The sequence below is a fragment of the Pristiophorus japonicus genome, unplaced genomic scaffold, assembly GCF_044704955.1.
Source record: "Pristiophorus japonicus isolate sPriJap1 unplaced genomic scaffold, sPriJap1.hap1 HAP1_SCAFFOLD_61, whole genome shotgun sequence".
Taxonomy (NCBI): domain Eukaryota; kingdom Metazoa; phylum Chordata; class Chondrichthyes; family Pristiophoridae; genus Pristiophorus; species Pristiophorus japonicus.
In genome coordinates, this window is record NW_027254520.1 from 700,918 (window position 1) to 714,460 (window position 13,543).

Consider the following 13,543-nt stretch of genomic DNA (forward strand, 5'->3'; position numbering starts at 1 on the left):
AACCACAAACCACAACCACTAAACCTTCATCTAAGCCCAGCCCGGTTACCAAGGCTAAGAACATCTGAACTAGGATTAGCAGTGGGCCATCTGGCCCCTTGAGCCCACCCCGCCATTCAATAAGATCTTGGCTGATCTGATCTTGGCCTCAATTCCACTTCCCTGCCCTTTACCCATAAACCTTGACTCCACCATCTTTCAAAAATCACTCTATCTGCAACTTAAATATTTTCAATGACCCAGACTCCACTGTTCTCTGGGATAGAAAATTTCAAAGATTCACGACCCTCTGAGAGAAGAAATTCCTCTTCATTTCATTTTAAATGGGCGCCCCCTTATGCTCAGGCTTTGCCACCTAGTTCTCGATTCCCCCACAAGAGGAAACAGAGATCAGTGGGGAAGCTAAAGACCTGATAAAGGAAGTAGTTAAACAATTATTTTGATGCAAGAAATACTGCAAGGTATGTTAGTAACAAGAAATTGTAATCAACTAACCCATCAAAATTAGCAAAGGCAATTACAAAGGTCAGAACATTTCAAAGTTGATCACATGCAGTATGTGTGAAGATCTATTAACCACATTCAAAAATCGTTAAATACAGAAAATAACAGATTTACAGTCTTACGCAAGATAGTTCTTTCAAGGGTTGATTGAAAGGAACGTTAAATGAGTGTAAAGTGAGACACGCCGGTTCAGTCTGAGACATCCACAAGTCGGATACGCAAATGAAACAAGTTTGGGATTTGATGTGGGAAAAGATGAATTACGTGAGAAGTGAAACAATCTAGAGTAAGAAAAGGACCAAAATGGAAGGGAAGGGAACATTAATGAGTCTATTTTTATGGAGAAATCCAATATTGGACACAGGGTGTTTGAAACAATCCTGAGACAGAACATTACTGTCCAGCTCAGGGACAGGGTTATACAGAGCAGCAGGAACAATGACTGAGGGCCAGAATGAACATGTTCAGTGCCCAATGGGGGCCCAGGAAATCCTGTCCCAGTCACTGAGGTGGTCTTGGGTATTTACCCAGCATTCCCCGCGATGGAGAATGTGCCGAGCCCAGACTACAGGTGCCCAGTGCGCAGGCGCGGGACCTGGCTGTATTTGGAGCATGCGCGGTGCGTGTAATGGCGGAGCGGCTGTGGTGAAATGTGTTCCGCCAAACAGCTCCTACTCCGCGGGGCGGAGGGGAATAAAGGACCAGCGGGGAGCCGGGGAGGCTTCAGAAACACCTGGTGCCCGCCGGAAGCCCGGAATAACAACCGGAATATCGGCGGCTGCAGCCTCGAGGCTTTCTCCCGGTCACAGGCCCAGGGTAACGGCGGCCAGCTTTGTACAGGAATGCAGGGTCAGTCCTCCGCCATCTTGGTTCAGTGAGCAGCAAAGCGCATGCGCGGCCATCTTGGTAAAGGAAGAGCTGAGTTATTTTATTCTCACACCTCGGATTTCTCTCATTGTTCTGATCTCCAAAGTGTATCGTCCCAACCTGCTCAACCTGTCCTCATCAGAGAACCCCCTCCTCGCCGGAATCAACCTCTGAACAGCCTCCAGTGTAAGTATATCCTTCCTTAAACACACAGTGTTCCAGGTGTGGTCCCACCAACACCCTGTACACTTGGAGCAGGACTTCTCTGCTTTTTATTCTATCCCCCTGACAATAAAGGCCAACATTACATTTACCTTCCTGACTACTTCCTGAACCTGCAGACTAACTTTTTGTGTTTTATGCACAAACACCCTCAGGTCTCTCTGTCCTGTAGCACTTTGCAATTTTTCTCCATTTAAATTATAATTTGCTTTTCTATTATTTCTGCCAACGTGGATAACCTCACATTTTCCCATATTATACTCCATGTGACAAATTTTTGCCCACTCATTTACCCTGTCTATATCCCTTTGCAGATTTTTTTTGTCCTCAATTTGCTTTCCCACCTATCTTTGTATCATCAGCAAACTTGGCTATATTACACTCGGTTCTTTTATCCAAGTCATTAATAAAGATTTTAAATAGTTGAGGACCTAGCACCGATTCCTGCGGCACCCCACTAGTCACCATTTGCCAACCAGAAAAAGACCCATTTATCCCGACTCTCTGTTTTCTGTTAGTTAGCCTATCCTCTATCTGTGCTAATATACTGCTCCCAACCCAGTGAGCTTTTATCTTGTGCAGTAACCTTTTATGTCCCACCTTATCAAATGCCTTCTGGGAATCCAAATACACCACATCCACTGGTTCCGCCTTATCCATCCTACTCATTATATCCTCAAAGAACTCCAGCAAATTTGTCAAACATGATTTCCCTTTCATGAAGCCATACTGACTCTGCTTGATTGAATCAAGCTTTTCCAAATGTCCCACTACTGCTTCCTTAATAATGGTCTCCAGCACTTTCCCAATGACAGATGTTAGGCTAACTGGTCTTTAGTTTCCTGCTTTTTGTCTGCCTCCTTTTTTAAATATAGGCGTTACATTTTCGGTTTTCCAATCTGTTGGGACCGCCCCAGAATCCAGGGAATTTTGGTAGATTACAACTAATGTGTCCACTATCTCTGCAGCCACTTCTCTTAAGATCCTACGATGTAAACCATCAGGGCAAGGTGACTTGTCTGCCTTTAGTCCCATTATTTTACCGAGTACTACTTCATTATGAATCGTTATTGTATTAAGTTCTTCCCTCACTATAGCCCCTTGATTATCCACTTTGGTATTACTCTCAGTGACTGAGTGTTTTACTGTAATTAAACTAATCTTGGACTGTCTCTGTCAGATATTAACTCCGGCACGGTCCCAACAAACACTCCCACTCCCTCGTCCCTCTGATGTTTCTGCAGAATTGCTTTGTGAAGACGGGCTCATGGAGAGAAACACCCTGCACGGAATTATCCCAAATTGAGCATCTCCAAGGGACAAGGCTTGCAGCTTTAATCATTCTCTGTCCTTTCCCCCCCGGCCCAGTTCCTTTGCTCAGATTCTGATAAAAGTAAATTGGGAAAAGTGCACTTTGATTTTTACAGATTGAATTATTGCAGAGAGCTGCGCATGCGCGGTTCAGCCCCACCCTCTGTGTCATTCCCAGTGAGCAGAAGAGCACATGTGTCCTCCCCTCCCCCAGCCCTGCCTGTGATCGCCATTCACTCAGTGAGCAGAAGAAGATGGTTTAAAACAGCCAGGAATGGAGGCACCGCGGCCCCGGGGTAAGGCAGCGAGCAGCAGCCTCCTTACAGCAGCGCAGCGCTTTGGGAGTGTGACCGCAGATGGGCTCAGAGATCGGCATTGAGTCCGGGGGGAGTTCAGGGGGAGTCGGGGGCTGTGTGTAAGAGGCAGAGTGGACCAAGAATCAGTGTCAGTGTGTGGTGTGAGTGGGGGAAGGGAGAGGCCATTCTCGGGCTGTGTGTGGATAGCGTGTGTCCAGGGTAAGGGAGACAGAATGGTCAGAATCTGCTGTTTACAATCTGCTGCTTTCTCTCTCCAAATCAGGAGTGAATGTTCCTGATTCAGTTCCAATCTCACCGTGTCTGTAGTTCTTGGACAGTGAGCAGTGGAAACACACCTGTCAGTGAGGATGTGGGGAGTTTCGCAAAGTGCATCTATTGCAGGCACCAGGAGAGGAGTGTGGGAGAAGATATTTTAAAGACCAGTTATATTGTTTCGGTGAGCTGAGTTCTCCAGAACCATGTTGCTGGTGGTTGAGAGATACATTGTCACTCCCTCAGATACATCGTATTGTCCCCCGCATCCATATCTTAGAACTAATAATGTTCTCGTATTATTATTCTCAGAACAAAATTCTTCAACCAGCCAGAACAAATGTGATCTTTCCTCCACCTGGAACACAAGGAACAGTGCAGGCAGCTCCTTCTCACACACAGTAAGTAGATTATCACTCACAGAGCGCAGAGACACAGAACTGGCCTCAATCTTATTGTCACAGACAGCAGAAGCTGTCAGTCCCACAGTGATCCGAAGTGGCAGAGTTACATTGTGAATCTTACAGCCACATGGAGCAGTAGAATCACATGCTGTTTCACCATTGAAACAGATCACACTGACAGGTACATTAAACACACACACTCACTTGCCAGAAACTGGCAGGTAGAGAATAAAACACAATCATCTATCAGAAAAAATGTCAAACAGAAAGTATAAACCACACTCGCATATCAGAAGCTGATGGGTACAGAGCAAAAGCCATATTCATGTTTCAGAATCTGACGGATTCAGTATTTAAACCCCCCGAACATACCAGAAGATGACAGGTGCAGAATAAAACCCACATTCCCGTAGCATAGACTGACAGATACACACACCCACATATATGAAAGTGACAGTAACAGAATAAAATCCCCACTTGCATACCAGAGAGTGACAGGTAAAGTGTAAATCCCATGTGCACATGTCGGAAAACTGAAAGGCAGTAAGTAAAATTGTTACTTGCATCTCAGAAACTGATCGGGGCAGAGTAAAACCCACACACGCACATCAGAAAAAATGACACAGAGAAGGCAAAATCTTTATTCACATATCAGAGAAATACAGGTTAAAAGTAAAATTAATTCTCATGTTCACATACTAGAGACTAGCTGATACAGAGTAAATTCCACACTCACATAGCAGGAACTGACAGGTACTGTCTAAAACACAATCAAGTAGCAGGAACAAATAGGTACAGTCGAACATAGCAGAAACTGAGAAGCACAGATTATACCTGAACACACAACAAAACCTGACAGTTACAGAAAAATACACACACTTGAATATCAGAGACTGAGTGATACGGTATAAAACCCACACTCACATATGAGCGACTGAGTGATACAGTATAAAACCCACACTCACATATCAGAGGCTGACATATTACAATCCATATTCCCATAACACAAATTGACATACAGTGACATGCCCAGAATCACGTTCCAGTAATTGACAGGTACAGGGTGAAGATCTCTCTTTCATTCCAGAAACTGACAGGGACAAAGGAAAGTCCACTCACAATTAAGCAGAAACTGGCAGTTATAGAGTGAGGCCCACAATCACATGTCAGAACTTGACAGGTACAGAATAAAACCCAGACTCCCATAACAGAAATGGAGAGATACAGAGAAAGGACCACACTCATAGCAGAGACAGATAGATATAGAGTAAAACTCAGACTCATTTACCAGAGACCGACTGAGTCAGCATAAACACTCACCTCCATAACACAAATTGAGAGTTAAAAAGAAAAACGAATACTCGATCAGGAATTGGTGGTACACAGTAAAACAATACTAACATACTGGAGAATGACGGATATGGAGTAGAGCTCACATTCACATAACAGATGGATAGATACAGCGCAAAATACACATCACACACCAAGAATGGAAAGAAACATAGAAAATAGGTGCAGGAGCAGGCCATTTGGCCCTTCGAGCCTGCACCGCCATTCAATATAATCATGGTTGATCATGCAACTTCAATACCCCACTCCCGCTTTCTCTCCCTATCCCTTGATCCCCTTAGCCGTAAGGGCCACATTTAACTCCCTCTTGAATATATCCAACGAACTGGACTCCACAACTTTCTGTGATAGAGAATTGCACAGGTTTACCACTCTCTGGGTGAAAAAGTTTCTCCTCATTTCAGTCCGACATGACTTACCCCTTATCCTTAGACTGTGACCCCTGGTTCTGGACTTTCCCAACATCAGGAACATTCTTCCTGCATCTAACCTGTCCAGTCCTGTCATAATTTTATATGTTTCTATGAGATTCCCTCTCATTCTTCTAAATTCCAGTGAGTGTAAGCCTAGCTGATCCAGTCTTTCTTCATATGTCAGTCCTGCCATGCCGGAAATTAGTCTGGTGAACCTTCACTGCACTCCCTCAATAGCAAGCACGTCCTTGCTCAGATTAAGAGACCAAAACTGCACATCATACTCAAGGTGTGGTCTCACCAAGGCCCTGCACAACTGCAGTAACACCTCCCTGCTCCTACACTCAAATCCTCTCGCTATGAAGGCCAGCATGCCAGTTGCTTTCTTTACTGCCTGCTGGACCTGCATGCCTACCTTCAGTGACTGATGTACTATGACACCCAGGTATCTTTGAACCTCCCCTTTTACGAATCTGTCACCATTCAGGTAATAATCTGCCTTCCTGTATTTGCCACCAAAGTGGATAACCTCACATTTATCCACATTTTCCTGCATCTGCCATGCAATTGCCCACTCACCTAACCTGTCCAATTCACCCTGCAGCCTCTTCGCATCCTCCTCATAGCTCACACTGCCACCCAGCTTAGTGTCATCTGCAAACTTGGAGATATTACTTTCAATTCCATCGTCTAAATCATTAATATATATTGTAAATAGCTGGGGTCCCAGCACTGAACCTTGTGGCACCCCACTAGTCACTGCCTGCCATTCTGAAAAGGACCTGTTTATTCTCACTCTTTGCGTCCTGTCTGCCAACCAGTTCTGCCTCCACGTCAGTACATTACCCCCAATACCATGTGCTTTAATTTTGCACACTAATCTCTGGTGTGGGACCTTGTCAAAAGCTTTTTGAAATTCCAAATACACCAAATCCACTGGTTCTCCCTTATCCACTCTACTAGTTACATCCTCAAAAACCTCTAGAAGATTTGTCAAGCTTGATTTCCCTTTCATAAATCCATGCTGACTTGGAGCGATCCTGTCACTGCTTTCCAAATGCTCTGCTATTACATCTTTAATAATTGATTCCAGCATTTTCCCCACCACTGATGTCAGGCTAACCGGTCTATAATTCCCTGTTTTCTCTCTCCCTCCTTTTTTAAAAAGTGGGGTTACATTAGCTACCCTCCAATCCATAGGTACTGATCCAGAGTCCATGGAATTTTGAAAAATGACCACCAATGTATCCATTATTTCTAGGGCCACTTCTTTAACTACTCTCGGATGCAGACTGTCAGACCCTGGGGATTTATTGGCCTTCAATCCCATCAGTTTCCCTCCAAGCATTTCCTGACTAATAAGGATTTCCCTCAGTTCCTCCTTCCCGCTAGACCCTCGGTCCCCTAGTATTTTTGGGAGGTTATTCATGTCTTCCTTACTGAAGACAGAACCAAAGTATTTGTTCAGTTGGTCTGCCATTTCCTTGTTCCCCATTATGAATTCGCCTGATTCTGACTGCAAGGGACCTACATTAGACTTCACTAATCTTTTTCTCTTCACATATCTATAGAAGCTTTTGCAGTCAGTTTTTATGTTCCCTGCAAGCTTACTCTCATATTCTATTTTCCCCCTCCTAATTACACCCTTAGTCCTCCTCTGCTGAATTCTAAATTTCTCCCAGTCCTCAGGTTTGCTGCTTTTTCTGGCCAATTTCTATGCCTCTTCCTTGGATTTAACACTGTCCGTAATTTCCCTTGTTAGCCACGGTTGAGCCACCATTCCTGTTTTATTTTTACGCCAGACAGGGATGTACAATAGTTGTAATTCATCCAAGTGATCTTTAAATGTCTGCCATTGCCTATCCACCGTCAACCCTTTAAGTTTCATTCGCCAGTTTATCCCAGCCAAATCACATCTCATACCATCGAAGTTTCCTTTAAGTTCAGGACCCTAGTCTCTGAGTTAACTGGGTTGCTCTCCATCTTAATGAAGAATTCTACCATATTATGGTCACTCTTCCCCAAGGAGCCATGCAAGACCAGATTGCTAATTAATCCTCTCTCGTTACACAAAACCCAGTCTAGGATGGCCTGCTCTCTCATAGGTTCCTCGACATATTGGTCTAGAAAACCATCCCTTATACACTCTAGGAAATTTTCCACCACAGTATTGCTACAAGTTTGGTTAGCCCAATCAATATGTAGGTTAAAGTCACCCATGATAACTGCTGTACCCTTATTGCACCGCGTCGTTAATTTCCTGTTTGAAGCAATCCCCAACCTCCCTACTACTGTTTGGTGGTCTGTACATAACCCCAACTAACATTTTTTGCCCTTTGATGTTTCGCAGCTCTACCCATATAGATTCCACATTATCCCAGCCAATGTCCTTCCTTACTATTGCATTAACCTCCTCTTTAACCACTAACGCTACCCCACCTCCTTTTCCTTTCTGGCTATTCTTCCTGAATATTGAATACCCCTGGATGTTATGTTCCCAACTTTGGTTACTCTGAAGCCATGTCTCTGTAATCCCAATGACATCATATCCGTTAACAGCTATCTGCGCAGTTAATTCGTCCACCTTATTACAAATGCTTCTCGCTTTGAGACTCAGAGCCTTCAGGCTTGTTTTTTTAACACTCTTTGTCCTTTTAGAATTATGTTGTAATGTGGCCCTTTTTGATACAGAATGAAACCCACAGACAATTACCAGAAATTGACAGGTACAGGATAAAATCCACCTCTCGTATCAGAAACTAACATAGAGTAAAACCCTCATCCACATACCAGAAGTGGACAGATAGAGTCAAATCCACACTCCCATACCAGACACCCACTATATAAGAAAATAAGAACATAAGAAATAGGAGCAGGAGTAGGCCATACGGCCCCTCGAGCCTGCTCCACCATTTAATACGATCATGGCTGATCCGATCATGGACTCCGGACCACTTCTTTGCTCGCTCCCCATAACCCCTTATTCCCTTATCGGTTAAGACACTGTCTATCTCTGTCTTAAATATATTCAGTGTCCCAGCTTCCACAGGTCTCTGAGGCAGAGAATTCCACAGGTTTACAACCCTCTGAGAGAAAAAAATTCTTCCTCCTCTCAGTTTTAAATGGGGGGGGGCCCTTATTCTCAGATTATGCCCCCTAGTTCTAGTTTCCCCTATCAGTGAAAACATCCTCTCTGCGACTACGTTGTCAAGCCCCCTCATAATCTTATACGTTTCGAGAAATCACCTTTCATTCATTCTTCTGAATTCAATGAGTAGAGGCCCAACCTCCTCAACCTTTTCTCATAAGTCAAGCCCCTCATCTCTGGAATCAACCAACTGAACCTTCTCTCAACTTCCTGCAAAGCAAGTATATCCTTTCATAAATATGGAAACCAAAACTGCACGCAGTATTCCAGGTGTGGCCTCACCAATACCCTGTGTAAATGCAGCAAGATTTCCCTGCTTTTATACTCCAGCACCTTTGCAACAAAGGAAAAGATTGCATTGGCCTTCCTGATCACGTGCTGTACCTGCATTCTAACCTTTTGTGTTTCATGCACAAGTACCCCCAAGTCCCGTTGGACTGCAGCACTTTGCAATCTTTCTCCATTCAAATAATAACTTGATCTTCGATTTTTTTTCAGCCACAGTGCATCACTTCACACTTTCCAAAATTATACTCCATCTGCCAAATTATTGCCCACTTACTGAGCCTATCTGTGTCCTTTGGCAGATTTTTTGTGTCCTCCTCACACATTGCTTTTCCTCCCATCTTTGTATCATCAGCAAACTTGGCTACTTACATAGAAACAAAGAAAATAGGTGCAGGAGTAGGCCATTCGGTCCTTCTAGCCTGCACCATCATTCAATGAGTTCATGGCTGAACATGCAACTTCAGTACCCCATTCCTGCTTTCTCGCCATACCCCTTGATTACCCTAGTAGTAAGGACTTCATCTAACTCCTTTTTGAATATATTTAGTGAACTGGCCTCAATAACTTTCTGTGGGAGAGAATTCCACAGGTTCACCACTCTCTGGGTGAAGAAGTTTCTCCTCATCTCATTCCTAAATGGCTTCCCCCTTATCCTTAGACTGTGACCCCTGGTTCTGGACATCCCCAACATTGGGAACATTCTTCCTGCATCTAACCTGTCTAACCCCGTCAGAATTTTAAACGTTTCTATGAGGTCCCCTCTCATTCTTCTGAACTCCAGTGAATACAAGCCCAGTTGATCCAGTCTTTCTTAATAGGTCAGTCCCACCATCCAGGGAATCAGTCTGGTGAACCTTCGCTGCACTCCCTCAATAGCAAGAATGTCCTTCCTCAAGTTAGGAGACCAAAACTGTACACAATACTCCAGGTGTGGCTTCACCAAGGCCCTGTACAACTGTAGCAACACCTCCCTGTCCCTGTACTCAAATCCCCTCGCTATGAAGGCCAACATGCCATTTGCTTTCTTAACCGCCTGCTGTACCTGCATGCCAACCTTCAATGACTGATGTATCATGACACCCAGGTCTCGTTGCACCGCCCCTTTTCCTAAACTGTCACCATTCAGTTAATAGTCTGTCTCTCTCTTTTTACCACCAAAGTGGATAACCTCACATTTATCCACATTATACTTCATCTGCCATGCATTTGCCCACTCACCAAACATATCCAAGTTGCTCTGCAGCCTCATAGCATCCTCCTCGCAGCTCACACTGCCACCCAACTTAGTGTCATCCGCAAATTTGGAGATACTACATTTAATCCCATCTAAATCATTAATGTACAGTGTAAACAGCTGGGGCCCCAGCACAGAACCTTGCAGTACCCCACTAGTCACTGCCTACCATTCTGAAAAGTACCTATTTACTCCTACTCTTTGCTTCCTGTCTGACAACCAGTTCTCAATCCATGTCAGCACACTCCCCAATCCCATGTGCTTTACCTTTGCACATTAATCTCTTGTGTGGGACCTTGTCGAAACCCTTCTGAAAGTCCAAATATACCACATCAACTGGTTCTCCCTTGTCCACTCTACTGGAAACATCCTCAAAAAATTCCAGAAGATTTGTCAAGCATGATTTCCCTTTCACAAATCCATGCTGACTTGGACCTATCATGTCACCTCTTTCCAAATGCGCTGCTATGACATCCTTAATAATTGATTCCATCATTTTACCCACTACTGATGTCAGGCTGACCATTCTAGAATTCACTGTTTTCTCTCTCCCTCCTTTTTTAAAAAGTGGTGTTACATTGGCGACCCTCCACTCGATAGGAACTGATCCAGAGTCTATGGAATGTTGGAAAATGATTGTCAATGCCTCTGCTATTTCCAGGGCCACCTCCTTAAGTACTCTGGGATGCAGTCCATCAGGCCCTGGGGATTTATCGGCCTTCAATCCCATCAATTTCCCCAACACAATTTCCCGACTAATAAGGATTTCCCTCAGTTCCTCCTTCTTACTAGAACCTCTGACCTCTTTTATATCCGGAAGATTGTTTGTGTCCTCCTTCATGAATACCGAACCAAAGTACTTGTTCAATTGGTGTGCCATTTCTTTGTTCCCCGTTATGACTTCCCCTGATTCTGACTGCAGGGAACCTACGTTTGTCTTTACTAACCTTTATCTCTACTAACCTTTATCTCTTTACATATCTATAGAAACTTTTGCAATCCGCCTTAATGTTCCCTGCAAGCTTCTTCTCGTACTCCATTTTCCCTGCCCGAAGATAACCCTTTGTCCTCCTCTGCTGAGTTCTAAATTTCTCCCAGTCCCCAGGTTTACTGCTATTTTTGGCCAATTTGTATGCCACTTCCTCAGCTTTAATACTGTCCCTGATTTCCCTTGATAGCCACCGTTGAGCCACCATCCCTTTTTTTCTTTTTACGCCAGACAGGAATGTACAATTGTTGTAGTTCATCCATGCGGTCTCTAAATGTCTGCCATTGCCCATCCACAGTCAACCCCTTAAGTATCATTCGCCAATCTATCCTAGTCAATTCAGGCCTCATACCTTCAAAGTTATCCTTCTTTAAGTTCTGGACCATGGTCTCTGAATTAACGGTTTCATTCTCCATCCTAATGTAGAATTCCACCATATTATGGTCACTCTTCCCCAAGGGGCCTCGCACAACGAGATTCCTAATTAATCCTCTCTCATTACACAACATCCAGTCTAAGATGGCCTCCCCCCTAGTTGGTTCCTTGACATATTGGTCTAGAAAACGATCCCTTATGCACTCCAGGAAATCCTCCTCCACTATTGCTTGCAGTTTGGTTAGCCCAATCTATGTGCATATTAAAGTCACCCATTATAACTGCTGCACCTTTATTACATGCACCCCTAATTTCCTGTTTGATGCCCTCCCCAACATCATTACTACTGTTTGGATGTCTGTACACAACACCCACTAACGTTTTTTGCCGTTTGGTGTTCTGCAGCTCTACCCATATAGATTCCACATCATCCAAGCTGATGACCTTCATAACTGTTGCATTAATCTCCTCTTTAACCAGCAATGCTACCCCACCTCCTTTTCCTTTTATTCTATCCTTCCTGAATGTTGCATACCCATGGATGTTGAGTTCCCAGCCCTGATCATCCTGGAGCCACGTCTCTGTAATTCCAATCACATCATATCTGTTAACATCTATTTGCACAGTTAATTCATCCACCTTATTATGGATACTCCTTGCATTAAGACACAAAGCCTTCAGGCTTGCTTTTTTAACACACTTTGTCCTTTTAGAATTTTGCTGTACAGTGGCCCCTCGGTCCCTTCTTCCAAGTCGTTAATATAGATTGTAAATAGTTGGGGTCCCAGCACTGATGCCTGCGGCACCCCACTCATTACTGATTGCCAACCCGAGAATGAACCATTTACCCAGACTCTCTGTTGTCTGTTAGTTAGCCAATCCTCTATCCGTGCTAATATATTACCCCCAGACCCGTGAACTTTTATCTTGTGCAGTAACCTTTTATGTGGCACCTTGTCAAATGCCTTCTGGAAGTCCAAATACACCACACCCACTTTATCCACCCTGGCCCATGATGTGAAGTGGAACATAATTCATCGAAAGCACCTCTGACAGTGTTGAGGAGAAAATGACCGAACAAATGTGAAAAATGAATTCCTGAATGTTTGGTATTGTACAAGACAAAAATAGAAAGAATGCATTTCTTCCAAATGTCCAGGCCTGGTCTGAATGATGGATTAGTGATTTTGAGATGAGATAAAATTATAACTTTCGCAAACTGTTTAAAAATAGACTGATATTTGAGGACAAAAATATTTCATTTCAGAATTTTTTTCAACATGGTACAAGCAGAGAAGGAGTTTGATGACGTATGCCATTGCCTAATAGAGAACTGATTTAGTTGGCTACTATTGCATATTTTCTTCTAATTTTTTTAAGTTTTGATTTGCTGTGTATTTCCACCTGTTTTGAATAACACCAAAAATGAAAATAATCATTGCATTTAGGATAAGGGGTAGGCCATTTAGGACTGAGATGAGGAGAAACTTCTTCACTCAGTGAGTTGTTAACCTGTGGAATTCCCTGCCGCAGAGAGTTGTTGAGGCCAGTTCACTGGATATATTCAAGAGGGAGTTAGTTATGGCTCTTACGGTTAAGGGGATCAAGAGGTATGGAGAGAAAGCAGGAAAGGGGTACTGAAGGAATGATCAGCCATGATATTGAATGGCGGTGCAGGCTCGAAGGGCCGAATGGCCTTCTGCACCTATTTTTCTATGTTTCTATGTTCGTTACATGCTGAAACAGTTCCAGCAAATTTGTCAAACTTAACTTCCACTTCACAAATCCATGCTGACACTGCCTGACCGAATTATGTTCTTCCAAATGTCATGGTAATGCTGCTTTAAGAATGAACTCTTCAACATTTTCC

At 43.7% G+C, this 13,543-nt stretch overlaps 1 protein-coding gene across 5 annotated transcripts in view; it reads left to right on the forward strand.

The window, feature by feature from the left end:
• The first annotated feature begins 1,190 nt into the window (after positions 1-1,190).
• LOC139255461 (zinc finger protein 239-like) overlaps positions 1,191-13,543 on the forward strand; it is a 126,222-nt gene continuing 113,869 nt past the window's right edge. For 2 of the 5 annotated variants that reach the window (XR_011592055.1, XM_070873941.1), the window contains exon 1: positions 1,191-1,557. The gene's annotated coding sequence lies outside the window, so the exon portion shown is untranslated. Of the gene's footprint in view, positions 1,558-3,483; positions 3,652-3,785; positions 3,875-13,543 lie in introns of those variants that run through there. The other 3 variants (XR_011592053.1, XR_011592054.1, XR_011592056.1) reach the window with 3 other exon arrangements.